General features: G+C 45.4%; 1 protein-coding gene and 1 long non-coding RNA gene across 9 annotated transcripts in view; one reads left to right on the plus strand and one right to left on the minus strand.

The window, feature by feature from the left end:
• The window catches only part of WNT5B (Wnt family member 5B), a 131,126-nt gene that overhangs the window by 21,880 nt on the left and 91,755 nt on the right, over positions 1-17,491 (minus strand). The window contains exon 1 of one of the 8 annotated variants that reach the window (XM_083461799.1): positions 2,614-2,701. The exons of the other annotated variants lie outside the window; for them this stretch is intronic. The gene's annotated coding sequence lies outside the window, so the exon portion shown is untranslated. Of the gene's footprint in view, positions 1-2,613; positions 2,702-17,491 lie in introns of those variants that run through there. 8 annotated transcript variants of the gene reach the window in all.
• On the plus strand, positions 198-7,570 carry LOC310687148. The gene is made up of 4 exons (XR_014516271.1): positions 198-2,294; positions 5,689-5,788; positions 6,601-6,744; positions 7,470-7,570. It is a non-coding gene; the product is annotated as an uncharacterized lncRNA (long non-coding RNA).

Raw genomic sequence — 17,491 nt, forward strand, 5'->3', positions numbered from 1 at the left:
TATTTAAAAACAACAGCACATGCCTTCTGACTATCTTGGCAAATCATCCACTTTGAGAGTTGTGTTTGAAAGTTTTGTAAATCATTTCTACCCTTTCAGGAGTATCTGAAGATTTGTAAAAACAAAACAAAGGGGCTTAGGGCACCTTAAATATTAACGGATTTATTGTGTCAAGAGTAACACAAATTCTGCAGATAGATAGATTATATTTAAAAATGGGCTTTCTGACTATTGTGGGAAATGACTCATTTAGAAAACTGTGTTTTGTAAATCATCACATCTCTTCAGAAGTACCTGAAGATTTGTGGCACCTTAAAAATTAACAAATTTATTATAGTGTAAACTTCTGTAGCCTGGAGTTCACTTTAGCATGCATTTGGTGAAGTGGACTCTAGCCCACAAAAGCTTCAGCCACAATAAATGCTAGTTTTTAAGATGCCACAATACTTCACTATTTTAGCATGACTACTCTTATGGAAGCTGCATGGGGGGGGGGGGAAGCAGGTTTCACAGGATCATTTGTGACATTTTAAGTCAGCTCAAACCCAAATTAGGGCAATCCACTAATTTGGCTGTAACTCATCAAAAGAGCTCAGCTCCACCAGCAGAGACATGGATATGGGGCACTCAATGGCCATGTCACTTTCAACACTGGAATTCATACTTAGTTTAGGGAGGGTGCATGATTGTGTCCATACTGAGCTTTGAATGGGAACTCTTTACTGGATCCTACAGCCCTTTAGGGCTGTTGCCATAGCAGGAAATTTACATAGACCTTTAAAGTGCACCAGACCCATAACTCGCCCTGAAATCAGGCATATAAAACCTTGGGACCGCCTAATGTTGTCTGACTACAATTCTCATAATCCCTGACAGTTAGCCATACTGGCTGAGGCTGATGGGATTTGCAGTTCAAGACATCTGAAGGGCACCAGGTTGGGCAAGGCTGATCTGAAGGGTCACAGGCTTCCCATCCCTTCCTTGTAAGACAACAAATATGCTCACTGGTGCACTTTCTGATTGTGGGAGATAATACAAGCACGCCAATTGCTCAGATTAGCACACTGAAGGAGTAGGGAAGAGGGGGCAAACCCTTCTTTTCCTACCTCAGATGTGGCTGCAATCCTATGCTTACCTACCATTAAACTCCCATTAAACTATCCCATTAAACTCAATGGGACTTAACTTCTGAATGCACTGTGTGAATATTGGAAGCGGAGGGGTTGCAGCCAAATGCATGCAGGGTCAATCCCAGGTATCTCTAGTTATTAGCAGGGTTTGGGAAATGCACTGTCAGAGAGAGAGAACTGATAAAACCCGGTTAGATAGTCTGTTTAGGAATGAGAGGGCTTCACACATTATAAAGAGGCAGCCGATGAAGACAATGATGGAGTATCGTTGCGGGGTGGGGCTTAACTCAGCCCCAAGGGATGGCTCCAGGCCATTTGGTATTAGCCCATCAGGGGGCGCCCCAGAGGCACTTCTGCTCCCCTTCCAGAGAGCATGGTGGCGGCTCGCTAGCAGGTGTGCAGCGCATGGTCCGGCGAAGGCAGATCAAAGGGAGTGAAACCTCCTTTCTTTGTCATGCAGAGCCTTCCCGGAAATGACCTGGCCTCTATGGCAGGGGACTAACAGCTCCCCCGCAATTCCTCCCGAAAATAAACCTCCTCTTCAAAAGGACTCCCTGTAATAACCCCGCTCACTCACGGTCCTGCCCCTCCTTCCAACCCCTAGGGCAGGAGGTTTGTGTATGTAAGTGAGGGTGGGGGAAAGCAGCCAAGATGGAGCAAGAGATAGGGCTGGCACCACCAGAGCCTAATGGCTTTATGGAGGGGGAGAGAGCCGGCTCAGGGAACTTCAGGCAAAACTTCAAAGGCTCTCCTCTTGTCCAAACATCAGATCCTCAAACCCACAGGCAAGCCGTGGCCAGAGATTCTGTTGCATCACTTCCTAATACTCCCAATCTCTAAACTGGTACAGATCCAGTGCTTCATTTCTACAATGAGATGTTTGGGGGCTCAAGTTCGCCTGAGAATCTGGAAGCTGCCCCATCTTACACACATGGGCACAAATTGTGGTTCTTGGGTGGCATTGCACTTTGCACATGCTCAAAGGCACCCTCATCTTCACAGCTCATCTGCAGCACAGAAAACGGGTGCTGCTGCTGAGCCTTATTGTTGGCTCATAGTTATGAATGATGACTGTGGAATCGAGTGATGACTTACTTTGGGAATGAGCCATCAAATGAAACACCAGCTTGAAAAGGACTGTTTGCTGAAACTGATGTTTTACAGGTGAGCCATAGTATTTTTATTATTGTTGTTGTTTATGATCTTGCTTTGGGAATGAGTCTATAGATCAAACATCCATGTGGATTTCAGGGTTCTAGTAAAAAAAACAAAGCAGACCCCGAAAGCCTGAACCTCCCCAAGCCTCATGCACAAATTCCAGGGGAAATGCAGGCATAGAAAAATTTCCCCAAAACCTGACACAAGTAAACCTCATTTCAAATTAAACCTCCAAAGGCAACTCTTTCCTTGTTTAAACTGTGAAAACGCTGTGCTGCAAAGACATTGCTGAAGGATATATGACATCTGTCTCAGCTACAACTACCTTGAAGTATAGGTAGATCCAATTCTACACTGCTTGAATAGAGGACACCTTCAAATGAAGGACAGTCTTCTGTAAAGTAGGACCCATGGCTACTCTAGTCCTTAATTTCTGAAAAGAGAGGTGAATGGGCTGAAGATGATGCCTACAAATCAGACAAATCACATTGTCTGACCAAGGGCAAATAAGGGTCACAGCTCTGCAGTATTACTAGCAATCACAGGAGATGAATTTTATTTTTTTATTTCAGTTATATCCCACCTTTCTTCCAAGGAGCTCAAGGTGGTGGGCATGGTCCTCCCCTCCTCCTTTAATCCTCACAACAACCCTGTTGAAGTAAGTTAAGCTGAGAGGCAGCGACTGGCCAAGGTCACCCAATGCGCTTCAGTTTGCCGAGGATTGTAACCACTACACCACACTGCTCTTAATTTTAATCAGGACCACAGTGCTTAAGGAATTTGTGCAACCTTTTCACTGTGTCCTTTTCCTCTTTAAAGCTCATGAAGCTGCTATTTTCCCTGCAGGGCAACGCACACACATATCGTATTGAGACCTGTATATTTTGCTCCATGGAGCAAGTAATAGCTGTGGGAAAGGGATTCCAATTGGGAAACAATTTCCCCTTTCCCCAGCACAGCAGTGCAGATCTAAATTGCATGCAAACACACTGGCACATATACACATATGAGGCTGCTATTAAGTTTTTAAGTGTAGTTTGACCATTGGTGTTTAGGAGCAGTCTTTTGGTTCCCTGGAATGAGAACAGTGGTTCCTCCTGTTCATCTTAAATAGCATCCCTGCTCCATCTTGCTAATTATAGGCTGGGTCATCATCACACATACATATATATGGTCTCTACACACCAGGTCCCTCCAGAAAGATGTCACAGATGTAGATCAGCCCTGGGTCCAAAGTTCTGTTGCAATAATTTGGGTCCCAAAAGGTTCCCTTCTTTCTCCCCCGCCCACCTTCCCTCTCCAGGATTCTTGGTCTGCAACCGATCGGTTTACGATCCGAGGTATGCAAGCAACTACGTTTCATAGATATCCTCGTAAACACCAGCAGCGATCATCAATCACCAAAGCTCAAGAGTTCAGGGGCTGCTGAAGCATTTTTATTTTCAGATTCCTATAAGCTGCTACAGCAAAGCTGCTGCGTTTGTTTGCACCAAAGCTGTGCTTGCTGCACTGCCTCATATGTGATGTACCTGCTGTTCCTGATGGCCTGTTACACCTGGCAGGCAGATGTGAGACCTGCCAGCCCCAGAATGAGCCTTGGGACAAAAAATACCTTGTATGATTGGCTCTCTGAAGGAAAGGAAAGCACACTATCTAGGCACAGCAGGATCTGCATCTGACAAAAACAGGGCTACATTATCCCATCTTACATTCTGTACCTCTTCCAGCTCTCCAACCTTGTTTGTTACATATGTGTGCTGGAGGAGGGAAATGGTGTATTTCTGTTAAGATTTCTTCTTTTCTTAAAAAGAAGTGATGGGTAGAATGGAAAATTCTGCCTGCCTGTCTAGAGAGGAAGGAAGTTGCGTGCGGATGGATGGTTTTTCCATAATAAATGCCGAATCGGCACAGAGATGGTGCAACGTCACTGAAAAGCATTGCCAGCCGGTCCCAGGTATAGGCATCTGCATGCATGTGTTAATTCAGAGGCACATTGGGTTAGAATCTGGTTTCTGGATGCTGGACACAAGTGAGCCTTCTTGGACCACAATAAAGTGTTTGGGAGATCTGCAAAACTGTAAACATCTTGTTCAGGAGCAGGGACCCTTCAACACTGAGCCTAAATGATGTACCTTGAGCTCCAGTTCATAGTTTGAACAATAAAGTTTTGAAAGGGGAAACTGTTGGGAAAATATGAGGTGCTGAGCACAAGAAGTTCCTTACGAGACAGTTAAGGAGCCCTTGATATGGGGCTACAATCCTTGCAGCAATCCTATGCACATTTTCTTTTGTGCCTGCCTCAATGGAGTCAGCAAGACTTATAGATGAATAAATATGTAAATAGTCAGGTTACAGTTCTGTCAATAGTAAGTGACATTATTTAGCTGTTCTTTCCCTGCAGGTGATGACTTAACCTTGCCTTGCTTCACCTTATAACAATCCTGGCAAATCTTGATGGCACCTATACAAGGGTTCCAGTCTAAATAAAGGCCTTGGTTCTACACTTAGAACAATCTCTTGGAGGTCATCAGGTCACCCAGAACTCCTGTCCCAGCCTTGAGCCTGCCACCTGCCACAAACAAAGAAGCCTCCATTCATCCTCTCATAACCTTAAAGCAGGCTTCCTCAACCTCAGCCCTCCAGATGTTTTTGGATTACAACTCCCATGATCCCTAGCTAGCAGGACCAGTGGTCAGGGATGATAGGAACTGTAGTCTCAAAACATCTGGAGGGCTGAGGTTGAGGAAGCCTGCTTTAAAGATAAATTAGTTAATGTTCAGAAGTAGAACAAGCTGCCTTCAGATGTTGTGGACTACAACTTCCATCACACCCAGCCAGCATGGCCAATGGCCAAGGTATATGGGAATTTGTAGACCCTGGAGGGCACCACATTGACTACCCCTGTCTTAGAATGCCCTCTCTTGTGTAGGTTTCCTCAGAAGAAAGTCTTGTGTCCAATGGTGCTTACTTCCAAAGTAGCCTTACAGCCTGAACCTTTGGATCTTCACTTACTTCATTAACTGGAGTTTGCCTCGGGAAAAGCACGCATTGGATTGAATCTCTCCAAAGACTCCAGTATAACTAACTTCTTTGGAATGAACTAGATGTCATGTTAGTCACATTTTGTTTAATTTTGTGACTCAGAGTATTCTTTTAACTTGCAATACTCACAGAGGACCCCAATCAGGATTAGGTTCATGGCATGAGGGGATGGTTTTAATTCCTCCCTTTGCCATTTTCACCACTGACAATCACATGTGCATATGCAAATGTACACACACCAAAGTTGCTATTTGCCTTGAGGCTGCTGTTTGAATTTTTGAATCATGCTACAAGTGTTTCTTCACTAGTTCCCTTTGTCCAAAGTCTGATTGTATTCCCTCTATCTTCTTTGCCCAAGGGAGACAGATGATGTGCCCTGCCCATCTTTGACAACAGTGAAGAATTCAGGGACTGAAACCAATGACAACATGGAGGGAGCAATAAACCATAGGACAATGGTACAACAGAGTGCAAACAGGAATTCCTCTCATGGTGCACCAATTCTCTTGTGGTTATTTCTGGCTGAGAACCTAAGACTGAAGTACAGTACAGTGGTACCTTGGGTTACAGACGCTTCAGGCTACAGATGCTTCAGGTTACAGACTCAGCTAACCCAGAAATAGTACCTCAGGTTAAGAACTTTGCTTCAGGATGAGAACAGAAATCGTGTGCCAGCGGCAGCGGGAGGCCCCATTAGCTAAAGTGGTACCTCAGTTTAAGAACTGTTTCAGGTTAAGAACGGACTTCCAGAATGAATTAAGTTCTTAACCTGAGGTACCACTGTATTTGATTAAGCCTCTTAACGTGGTATTTATGTGACTGAACCTTTGAGAGTTAATAAAAAAGAGAGCTCAAAGCAGACCATAGAAATCAAAGAGTGCAGATGTCTCAGTCCAGTCTGAAATATTTTAATGATTTGTCTTTAAACACCACCACCACTGGATTCACTTAAACCTCTGTTTTTTCAGAGGAGGAACAGGAGGCTAAAGTGAGCGACACCACCACCAATCACTGCCAACATATAGGGCTCCCAAACTTTCTTTCATCTGGGAAGATGTAAAAAAGGCTATGGGTTGGATCCAGACTTAGGCTGTGTTCACTCTGTTTGTAGCACAAGAATGTGGTATTTTTCAGTCAAAAATTGTTCACACTCATCCTCAACATGTTGGTTTCAATCTAGATCCTGCAGTCCACAAGGGTGGGTGTGGTTACTTGATACAGGTTTGAAAACCCTCCCCCTGATTAGGTTTCCCATGCCATTTTTTCTCAGCCCCCATCCTAGTTAAGAAGGAAGTGGTGGTTGCAATCTTGGTACAGGTCTAGCCTGGAAAGATGTGGATACCATCTGCCCCCCCCCCCATTGCTGAGACCACCTGCATCTGTTTTTATCAGTTTTCAAGTGGACATATTCCAGGTAATGTAGAATCAATCTGCAATGAGATTTTATTTTCCACATAAAACACGTTTTTCAAGAAGGACTCTTCAGAGGCAAAAAAATGCACTACTGTAGATCTAGATTGTGTGTGGACTACAGGAGAAAAAACCCCTAGCACTCAGTCTTCATTGTTTTGAGAATAAAATGTCTTGTGTACACAGCCCTCGTAACAACAACAACAACAACAACAACAACAACAACAACATTTTATTTATACCCCGCCCTCCCCAGCCAAGACCGGGCTCAGGGCAGCTAACAACCAATAATAAAAACAAGTTGATTAAAATACAATTTTAAAAACAAGATTAAAATACAACATTAAAACATTAGGATGCAGCCTCTTCACGGGAGAAGAAAGGAAAAAGAAAGAGGGGGAGGGAATCAAACTGATTCTAAGCCCTAGGCTAGGCAGAACAACTCTGTCTTACAGGCCCTACGGAAAGAAATCAGATCCCGCAGGGCCCCTTGTCATGCACCCAGTGAATTCAATGCCACTTTAGTCATCTCATTTATTTCAGTGGGTCTACTCTAAACATAACCCTAAATCACAACACTCATGCACATATGCAAATACAAACACCAACCCAAGCAGCTATTTGCCCTGAAGCTACTATTTTATTCTATTCTATTTTCACAAGCCTTTCATTACAAGTTCCTTTTATCCAAAGTTTGATTGTGTTCCCTCTTATCTTCTCCCTCCAAAGGAGACAGATTATGTGCCCTGCCCTTCTGTGACATCAGTGAAGAATTCAGCACTGATACCAAGGATAACATGGATGGAGCAATAAACTGAAAAGCGCTTTCATGACAGGTTGCAAACAAGAGTTCCTTGCATGCTGCACCTAGCAGGGAAACCTCTCCTCTTAATCTTTTCTTCCATGAGTGGAAGGTTTCTGGGTCTACACCAGGGGTAGGCAACCTAAGGTCCGTGGGCTGGATGTGGCCCAATCGCCTTCTAAATCCGGCCCACAGACCGTCTGGGAATCAGCATGTTTTTACATGAGCATAATGTGTGCTTTTTTAAAAAATGCATCTCTGGGTTATTTGTGGGGCATAGGAATTTGTTCATTCCCCCCCCAAAAAAAATGGTCCAGCCCACCACATGGTCTGAGGGACAGTGGACCAGCCCACAGCTGAAAAAGGTTGCAGACCCCTGGTCTGCACATTGGCTCATTCTGGGGACTTCTCTTTGTTTCCTGCTGCACTCAAATAGCCACAATATGAAAGTGGTTTTTGTCTGAACTGGAGAGTGGCCAGAAGAAATGTAAAGGGTTTCTTAAAAGCTGGGGTTGCTATCTGGAGCAATGGAGCAACATTTCAGGTCTGGGTTGGAAACAGGCTATTGTCTGGTTCATCAGACTCTTGAGAGTTAATTCTCCAGCTGAAGGAAATGTGTCTTACATGAGGTGTGGGGAACCCTTTTTAGCTCAAGGCAGGGCCACATGTAGACAAGGGTGGCGCTGTGGTCTAAACCACAGAGCCTAGGGCTTGCCGATCAGAAGGTCGGCAGTTCAAATCCCCATGACAGGGTGAGCTCCCGTTGCTTGGTCCCTGCTCCTGCCAACCTAGCAGTTCGAAAGCACGTCAAAGTGCAAGTAGATAAATAGGGACCGCTCTGGCAGGAAGGTAAATGGCGTTTCCGTGCACTGCTCTGGTTAGCTGCTTAGTCATGCTGGCCACATGAACCGGAAGCTGTCTGCGAACAAACGTCGGCTCCCTCGGCCAGTAAAATGAGATGAGCACCACAACCCCAGAGTCGTTCACGACTGGACTTAATGGTCAGGAGTCCTTTTACCTTTACCTTTAGGGCCACATTTGCTCATGAGAAACCTGGGGAACGCATGGCAGTGGTGGGTGGGATCAGAAGCAAAAGTGTTCAGAGCAATGGATGTGATTCTCTTATCTTTGTAGTGTGTGCCATGTTCCAACCATGAAAAGCTAGAGGATTCCATAAAAGGTAAAGGGACCCCTGACCATTAGGTCCAGTCGTGACCAACTCTGGGGTTGTGGTGCTCATCTTGTTTTATTGGCCGAGGGAGCCGGCATACAGCTTCCGGGTCATGTGGCCAGCAGGACTAAGCTACTTCTGGCGCACCAGAGCAGCGCACGGAAATGCCGTTTACCTTCCCGCCGGAGCAGTACCTATTTATTTATTTGCACTTTGACGTGCTTTCGAACTGCTAGGTTGGCAGGAGCAGGGATCGAGCAATGGGAGCTCACCCCGTCACGGGGATTCGAACTGCTGACCTTCTGATCAGCAAGCCCTAGGCTCTGTGGTTTAACCCACAGCGCCACCCGTGTCCCTTAGAGGATTCCATACTCCTCTCTATTTTCCATCCAGGCAAGCAAGAGCCATTATCACAGTTCAAGAACACATCCAACCAAGAAAAATCACTCAGGAGGCACAAAGTAGGGCCAGTGAGAAGTATATGGTCTGGACTCTGGAGAGAGTCTAAAGCAGTGTTTCCCAACCACTGTTCCGCGGCACACTAGTGTGCCGCGAGATGTTGCCTGGTGTGCCGTGGGAAAAATTAAAAAGATTTTTTTTTTTTGGTAAAAGTCAAATTAGGTCCTAATCTATCCCTCGAGCGCCCCTTGTCCGTTATTGTGACGCATGAAGCGTGTTCCCGCCCACTCCCCGCCCTCCCTTGCTTCTCTCTCTCTCTCTGTGGCGCTCTCCGCCGCTTCCTGCTGGGCATGCGCAGCTCGCCTCGCGCTTCCGTTCCGGCCCCTCCTTCCCCCCGACTACCCCGCCGCTCCGTTCCTTTCTCTTTCTCGCGTGTCAGAGAGCGGCGGCGCGAGCGCGGCGGTTCCCTCAGGGCTGATGGAGGGCTCGAGGAGGAGGAGGCAAGACGTGGAGGCGGAGAAAGTGGCGGCGGCCACCCCCACCTCCGGCTCCAGGCACGTGTAGAAAGCTGAGGGGGAGAGATAGATAGAGGTGGGCGGCGGCGGCGACCACAACCAACCGCCACAGTAGTTGTAGCGGCGGCGGCGAGCAGGGACTCCCGCTCTCTCTCCGTCGTGTCTCTCTCTCCCTCTCCCGGGCCCGTCCGCTGAGTCTCCAGCGCGCCTCGGCTACAAGATGAGCATCGAGATCCCGCCGGGTCTGACTGAGCTGCTGCAGGGCTACACGGTGGAGGTGCTGCGGCACCGGCCGCCGGACCTGCTGGCCTTCGCCGCCGAGTACTTCGCCAAGCCGTGCTCTCCTTCCTGCCTTGCTTTGCTGCCTCCTCCCCCCCCACCCCCAAAGCTTGGAGGTTCCCCGGCGCCGACCCGCAGGTTTGACCCCCTTCTCACACCTGTCCGCGCTCCTTGCACGGAATGGGGCGGATGGGGAGGAACGGGGCTCACCGCTGCCTCCGCTCGCCCTCCCCCCCTCCGCCGGCGGTCCCGCGATTCTTGGCTTTTTGGCGGTTGGCACAGAAGGAAGGCAAGGGGGAGGGGAAAAAATTGAAACTTACACTTTCGTGCGTCCCTCCCGGCGTGACGCTGCGCGCTGACGTCACGGGGCTGTAATGGTGGTGTGCCTCGAGATTTTTTTCATGAAACAAGTGTGCCTTTCCCCAAAAAAGGTTGGGAAACACTGGTCTAAAGGACCAGATAAGGAGGCATGGAAGACTGCATTTGCCCCACCCACTGCCCCTGGGCATGAGATTCCTACCCTATTTCACAGCCATGTAAAGAAAAGCTATACACCAGTTTCCTGAGATAAAGATGAATACTTTTTTGCCTTGGATGAGTGGCTTAATGTAAATGCTTTATATGTTTTCATTATATTGCAAATCACTTCCAGATGCCTCATAGGCAGCAATTAAATAATATAATTCAAAAATTAAATAATATAATTCAAAAATATAATACCAATAATAACACATCCAGCTTTTCAAAATATGTTAACACAGAACAGCAGTACCTCCTGGCAGTGTGGTACTGTAACTTTTAACAAATTAAAAAGACTGAAGTCTTGGACAGAAAATGTTGGTGCAAAGTTTCTTATTCAATATTGAATGTTTTATTATCATTTAATATGGAAAAAGCTACTGATGTTTAAACGCAAGGCAAAGAGAGGTATTGCTGCTCTAATCCTAGATGATGAAGGATGTTTACCATTTTAGTGCCACTGATATACACAACAGTTGAGTGGTTTTCACATGGTAGCACAAAGAGAAAAAGGTCTCAGCCCACTAGAAGCTTACAATTTAACATTTGACAGTAGGGAGAGACAGCAGGAAGAGGTGAGGGCAGAAATGGAAACAGAATTAACAGCAAATGCTCTTGTAAGTACTTGGTCTCCACAGAAGTTGGGCTGGAGGATATGAGATTAAACAAGGGGTTCACGGATCAGCAATAATAATAATAGCCTTGTGTTTCACTAGAAACATCTGATTGCCTAATAACTTTTTTTCAAAATCACTTTTTTGGCACTGGATATTACAAGACAAATGCAGGAAGACATGCCAGCGCAAGTGTTTAGGATTGGCTGCCAGAAGCTTAGGAACATAGGAATGACCATAGCGAGTCAGAGCAGTTGTGCCCCTATTCCATTCCAAACTCTCCTTTCTTTTGGAAGCCAGCAGCAAAGGACTCAGAGAATACAAGAGATTCATCAGTATGATCCCAGCACCAGGGTTTTGTTTGTTACAGACAGCTGTAACCCAATTAAAATCTGAAAGCGATCTCCTTCTCCAAGATAAGTTCTTTTACTGATTGCATTTATGACCTTAGATACAAGGATTTGCTGTAGGTAAGGTTTTATTAGGCAACTAAAGAAATGAATAGAACCATAAAGGGGAGGGGAACACCCCAAAAGATGTAATCTAGAGAACACTTGAGTGGTGGTATTCCAACAGCTGCCATTTTTCCTCCTTATTGTCATCTGTTTTTAAACTTGTCTCCCACAATGTGCGTGATTGTAATTTTAATTCAAGTAAAAGGACAAATCATGAAACCATTAAATTGAGAATGCTTTAAAGCTTGTACCAAGAATCATGCTCCATGTAGTGGCTTCTCTAGCCATGTTTGGATTGAAGATTAGCACAGTCCATATCCCACCTAGACTATAGAATTATTAACTTTCAAAAATCAAGTAAGAATATGAGAAATATATTCTACTACCTCCATATCTGGGTATGATTTTAATAACCCATTTACTACTCTAGGGAGCTATGGTGAAGTACTATAATTTTCCTGCCAGCTTCTCTTGCTTTGCTCTTTCCTACATGAACAGTCTACTATCTTTGGGAAATGGTAGCTGTTATTTCCTCCCCTGTGGAACAAAAGAGTAGTTTCCTCTACCAAGGAAGATTTAAATTTCAGAAACAGCATTGGTGGTAGGGGAGAGGCTACCCCACCACCCGTTCTGTGGCCCAAATTTGATCATATTTGTAAACTGCTTTGAGGTTTTCTTACAATCGAACAATATATCAATTTTGGAAATCAATGAATAAAATTATTTGGTATGGGTGCATTTCCTATTAATGTGTTTTAAACCATGGGGAGAACCGGGTCCCAGTTGCTCCCTAATATTATGCATGTTTCCAAAGTTCAGTAGAGCTTACTTAGGCTATATGCACACCATACATTAAATGGATATGGATTCCCCGCAAAGAATCCTGGGAACTGTAGCTTGCCCCTAAGAGCTATAATTCCCAGCACTCTTCACAATCTAGTTACAGTGGTACCTCTGGATGCGAGCGGGATCCATTCCGGAGCCCCATTCGCATCCTGAAGCGAGTGCAACCCATGTTGGCGGGTTGTGATACGCTGCTTCCGCGCATGCGCGTGACGTCATTTTGACTGTCTGCTCATGCGCAAGTGGCGAAACCTGGAAGTAATGTGCTCCGTTACTTCTAGGTCGCCGTGGAGCGCAACCTGAAAATACACATCCTGAAGCTACTTCAACCCGAGGTATGACTGTACCAGGATTCTTTGAGACAAGTCATGTACACTTGTTCTGCAGTGTCCTCCTCCCTTGTGAACAGGGATTGCAACCTGAAGCATGCAGCAGCTGCTCTCATGAAAGACTCTGAGGCCCAGAGGTGTTTGAGGGGGGGCAGGGGGCGGTCCGCCCAGGGTGCCACCCGGGGGTGGGTGACAAGATGGCCTGCTGCCTCCCTCCCCCAGCTGTAGAGCAGCCGAGGGCACACATGTGGTGTCCATACGGGCTGCTGCTCGAGCACCGTCCGTATGGGTGCCGCGCATGTGCAGTCCATGCGGGCACCGTGTGGGCTCTGCAGGGCAGTTCACCCTGCCCCTCAGTGCCAGAGAGGCTTCCTCCGCCACTGCTGAGGCCCCAACCTTTCCACCAGGCAGTACCACTTTCATACTGCCTTTCCCAGTGATCTAAGCACTGCCTTGTTCTATTGCTTTCTCGGGCTTTCTGTAGCCTAGCACTGTTGCAGGGATCGCTGTCACTAAGGTCAGAGGCTGTGCAGCAGGAAATGCCAAGATATACCTGATGGTCTTCAGCAGCTTTCTGACAGCTGTCTCTGGGGTGCACAGCCAGAAAAGCAGAAAGCAAAGGCAACAGAGTGAAAAGCAGAATGGCTAAGATCAGTTGAAGAGGAGAAGGAGGAGAAAAAGAAAGCAAAAACAACTAAAAAAACGCTGGCAATGTTACCTGGCTCAGACATGTCGGGGCCAGAGAAGATGGACTGTAATAAACCCGTCATAAAAATACTTAACACTTATATAATGCCTTCCATACGCTGACTTAAAAGTGTTTTATGAACAGTGGGCAAATATTATCTGTGTTTTCTTTTACTCACAAGGCATGTAAAAGACAGGGAAGCTAAGTGAGGTGGACAAGGTCAAAAGGCCTGAAAGTGACAAAACTCAGCATGAGCCATTTAAAAACATTTGAGAGGCTGACACGTACAATGGGAGAGAGAACAACTTTGTACTAAAGGGCTGTGGGCCCTGGGTTGAAGCTACTATGATAAGTATCCAAAGTATAGGGAAAGATAGGTGATGGTGAAATTAAACCAGGGGAAACGTGGAACCTCCTTCATATGTAGATTTTCCTTTGCAAGCCAAATAGCAGCTGAAATCACAGGACAAACTGAAGTGTGGATGGGCCCATAGTGAGCTCAAGAACACAAAAGCTCATGCCACGATAAACCAGTTAAAACTTCAAAAAGCCACAAGACACCTAAGCTGGCATTGTTGCAAAGGACTAGCATGGCTACTCTTTCAGGATTAGCTTCATAGAGATTCTATGCCTTCAACAGCTGTATGACAGGTAGAAGTTTAACAGCTGCATATTTCTTATATTTGACTGGCATCCTTCTGTCTTGAAAGACAACGGAATGGTGCGCCTTTGGGGGTGATGTCAAACTGTTGGAAGGTTACAACGCCTGCTGTGGCTGTAGAGACCAATAAGGGAGAGACATGTTTTGTTACAGCTGGGGCTGCTTGGGGGCTTGGCAGGCATGGTACATGATGCTGCAGTGGCAGAAGAAGAAAGAATGATCACAACGAGGGGGGTGTTGGGGGTGCTGGGTGTGGGCCCCCACTGATGACACAGTGCTAAGGGCCCCAAGATGTCTGGTGACAGTCCTGTTGACTAGGGAGCAGGAGAAGAACATACAACGACAACATGTCTTGCTGGAAATGCATCCGGTGCATCATATTGTTTCCAAGTAAGACTTTTGGAGAAGGGGCAAAGGGGCTCACACTGCACCAAATCTATACTGAGACATCAGGAATGTTCCTGCCTGCAGAGTAAGGCTGAAATGGGTTAGGTGCCCCCTCCTTTCCATAACAGTCAGTTATTCTACCCATGTCTACCACACTCCCTAAAATAAATGCTTACAGACAGCGATGGCATTTTTTTGGACACCATGCTGGCATCCATCTGCTAAACTCTTTCCACACCTAAAGGTCAAAGAGCCAGGTTTCCATGAAATATTTTCCCCTCCAAAATATTTTCATACACAGTAGAAACAGCAGAAAATATAGCTTGCGCGTTTTGTAAAGGTACAGTCGACCGTATCTTGAGAGTCTCTGGACTATTACTTAAAGGAGCTGCTCTTGGCCAAGAACTCTGGCTTGTTGACAATTCTATTTGGCATCTTTTCTCTCTGGAGTTTCTATTTGTTCTTCTCTCACCCTGGGCTCTAACCAGGACCCCAGTTTGCACAGCAAGCTTCCATAGCAGCATCATCATCATCATCATCATCAAGTGGTTTTCTCTCTCTCTCTCTCTCTCTCTCTCTCTCTCTCTTTCCTGAGAGATATGACTTTGGAGTGGATATTTATAGGGCAGGAGACAGGATTCTGTCAAATTTTAGTGCATTGCCAATTTTAGAACGTGATCTAATCGCTGAAAATATACTGGTGGCACAGTTCCAGAAAGGCAGAGTTAATAGTTAAAAAAGAACTGCATGTATTGCAGGAGCTTCTGATTTATTTATTTTATAGTATCACAAAAATCCTGCCTTAGAATTGCTTAGCCTGCTCTTTCCTGTGGGTGAGATCCCATTGTGACAGGGGAACAGGGACAGTGCATCTCTCTTTGCCACTATGTCTCTTTATAACCAAAGATACGATTGAGACAAGTCTGGGTGGAAAGTTGCACTTCCCTAGAATGAAGATACAGTAGTTTAATCCATTTGTCACCTCCACCTTTCCTGCTGTGGTAGAGATGCCATTCACCCTCCTGCTAAAGTCACTGTACTGTATAGAACTCAGTATTGTAGACAGACCCACCAAGTACAAGCTAGGCTCTTAGGCAAAGCCAGAATCTTATCTGCCTGATCAATAACAATCTATTCTGAGATTTTATTGTCATTTCCCGAGTTTTATGTGGTGCAATATTTGTGTGTGTCCACAGAGCACCTGAGCATATGTAAAATGTTTCATCCAAGGCATTTTACATGTGCTCAGGTGCACTTTGTCCTTTCTAATCCAGCAGACTTTTATTTTATGAGGCAGAATCCCTCCCCCAGTTTTTTCGATCACTAATCCTCTCTCTCTATAATTGTTTTAGATTGTTTTTATGACATTCTTCTTGTATATGTTGTAGGTTGAGCTGACCAGTGTATTTTAACTAGAAGTGTGGGATATAACTCCTCCATCATTTATTTATTTTAATTTGTATGCCACCTTCCCACATAAATGAGCCAAAAGCAGCAACAGGAAGAATACATATTAATGCATCATTGTAACAGTTTAATGCTACTAACATAACGGCAGCAGCAGCAGCAACAACAACATTTTTCAAGGTGCCTGGGTTTCAGAGGTGAAATCATTTTGCACATACTCAGGGTCACACACATTACCTTTTAAAAAAATAAAAAATTACAAGGGAATATGGGTCCTGAGTTCACAAGTTCTGTAAGCCAATTCTTTTTGTGCAATACATTCCACTCACAAAAACCTAGAATTTCTTGTGTAGTTTGCCGCTATTATTTATTTTGTTTGTGGTACAGAATTCATGCTGCACAAAGCAATATGAAAACATTAAAATCCTGTTTAATGCATCCTATAAAAAGTTGTTGGAGGTGTAGAGTGTGTGTTTGTGTGTGACAGAGAGAGAGAGAGAGAGAGGGAGAGGGAGGGAGAGAGAGAGAGAGGGAGGGAGAGAGAGAGAGAGAGAGAACTTATTAGCCTAAGTAAACTCTTCTCAATTATAACCCGACATTTTGGCAGATTAATTTATCCACTGTAGAGCAGAGACTCAGATGAATTGTCCCAAACAGAGATTCATCATCCTCATACATATTGCAGCAGTAGTGGCAGGAGAGGTCACAGACAGAAGCACTGACCTTCTGAGAGGCATGGACAGCAGTTAGAGAGGCATGGCTGGTGTTTGATAGGTTATGAGTCTGATTGTTAGGAGCAGAGATACAGCAGGGCTCACTACATATGTAGTCCTTCTCAATGGTTAGCTTGCAAGGGCTTGGATCCTAAGATAAACCAACTTAAAAATGTTGATAGAAGGACTGTAGAGCATCTGTTTTGCATGCAAACGGTCCCAAGCTCAATCAATGGCATATCCAAATTGGTTTGAGACTGTCTCTTGGCTGAAACCCTAGAGAGCCACTGCCAGCCAGCAGGGACAATGTTGACTCAGTATAAGACTCTTCCAATGTGAAGGAACGCTTCCTTTCCCTCCCCATGCCAGCTGCAATGTGTCTCTGGGAAGCGCTCTTCTGACCAATGGCACACTTGGGAGCTGCTGGCAAAGCAAAAATCACCCCAATTAAGCAAGTTCATGGGAGGAAAGTTTCTTGTCTCTTTCCACCAACATCCCCAGCAGTCTGCCTCCCTGGTAGCCCACCCAATAACCCCCACCAGGGCATTTTGTGGGAAGCAAAGGGTGGGAGATTTAGATTTTTTAGCTTGGGTATGGCTCCATGTTTGTGGAATCCCCTCCCAAGGGATGTGAATACAGTTCTAACAGAGCAGACTTCGAAACCCGCTTATTTCAGATTGCCTTTTCTTAAAAGAGTTACGGCAATGATGACTTGAAATTGTCTGAAACTGTTTTAGCTAATCAATAATGGTGTACTGCTGGTCTGCATATTGTTTTAGATTGGTGTTTTAAATGGGTGTTTTTACTGAAATGTGGTATTTTATGGTGATTTTATGTAAGATGCCTGGGGACGAGGGTGCCTTAAAAGGTTGCCTAGAAGTGATGAAATAAATAAATGTTTTAGATTGGGGGGGGGTGGTGGAACAGGATGGTGGGAGGGGGAAAAATAATTAAAATGGTTTTTAAAAT

Source organism: Podarcis liolepis (genome assembly GCF_965112155.1).
Source record: "Podarcis liolepis genome assembly, chromosome: 10".
Taxonomy (NCBI): Eukaryota; Metazoa; Chordata; class Lepidosauria; order Squamata; family Lacertidae; genus Podarcis; species Podarcis liolepis.